This window comes from Poecilia reticulata, unplaced genomic scaffold (assembly GCF_000633615.1).
Source record: "Poecilia reticulata strain Guanapo unplaced genomic scaffold, Guppy_female_1.0+MT scaffold_125, whole genome shotgun sequence".
In the NCBI taxonomy this organism is placed as follows: domain Eukaryota; kingdom Metazoa; phylum Chordata; class Actinopteri; order Cyprinodontiformes; family Poeciliidae; genus Poecilia; species Poecilia reticulata.
This window is the reverse complement of record NW_007615013.1, coordinates 655,212-656,641: the sequence shown is the minus strand read 5'-3', so window position 1 is coordinate 656,641 and position 1,430 is coordinate 655,212.

Sequence of the window (1,430 nt, the reverse complement as noted above, 5' to 3'; positions counted from 1 at the left end):
GTGTGTGTGTGTGTGTGTGTGACTCCTCTCTCACCTCGGCCTCCAGCGGTTCAGCAGGAGGTGATGTTGTGGTTGAGGCGTACCTGTAGGGCCGACCTGAACACAAACAGCAGCTTAACCGACATTCCTGAACATCTTTCAGCCAATTTACTCTAAATCCGTGTTTCACTCAACAACAAAACTCCAACTGTAGGGAACGACCCGGCGGGATCAGACAGGACCGGACGGAACCGGCTGACCCGGCGGGATCAGATGGAACCGGCTGATCAGACGGGATCAGACCGGACCGGCGGGATCAGACGGGATCGGACCGGACCGGACCGGCTAACCCGGTGGGATCAGGCGGGACCGGACCGGCCGGCCCGACCCGGCGGGATCGGACCGGCTGACCCGGCGGGATCGGACGGGACCGGACCGGCGGGATTGGATCGGACCGGCTGACCCGGCGGGTCGTCCTCTGCTGCTCATCATTGAGTTAAAATGTTGGGTTTTACATGCAGAGCTGGAAGCAAACTGCTCAGTTTTCTTTTCCTCGCTCTGATATTTTGGTGACCCGCTGATACAAACATCTGGTTTTCAGTCTGTTGAATCTCTTTGTTGACTCGGTTTTAGATGCATCTCAATCAGGGCAGGTGAAACATCTGCAGTGAAACATTCAGATAACAAGAACTTCCTAAACGTTTGGTGATGTTTCACTGATCCTGGAATCGGTATGAAACTGTGAGGAGCAGCGATGCGGCTAAAAGCATCAGGGACTTGAACCGACGCCTCAGAGCAGAACAACCTGTCCAGGTTTTAGTCAGGGCTGCAGCAACTCAAACCATCTAAAACCAAGAATTGGAGACGATGAAGTGAAGCTGGGGGTCACATGGTGACCTCAACATGGTTTCTGCAGCTCAAACGTTGAATTTCTTCTGTTTTTGGTTATTAATAACTAAAGTTAATCAAACTAAATATCTCAGAAACGATCATCCAGAACCATCAGCAGTGCTGATTCAGCCGCTGATGTGATGCTAACACATGTTTGTGTTTCAGGCTCTAAAATCAGTTTTCAGTCTTCCAGCTCTGCGTTGATCATCATGTCTTCGTTTCTCGCTCACAACTCGTCTCTCATTTCTAACTTCTTCCTTGTTTGACTCTTAGCACGTCTGAAGACGTCTTCCTTTCTGGTCGGAAACATTTTTAGAAATTAAACCGTCTCTTCCGTTTTCTTCACGCCGTTGATTCTTTCACACATGTGGAGCCGCAGAGCTTCAGCGCCTGCAGACGTTCACACGGCGTCCGTCCAGCAGACGTTCACACGTCGTCCGTCCAGCAGACGTTCACACGGCGTCCGTCCAGCAGACGTTCACGCGGCGTCCGTCCAGCAGACGTTCACACGGCGTCCGTCCAGCAGACGTTCACACGGCGTCCGTCCAGCAGACGTTCAC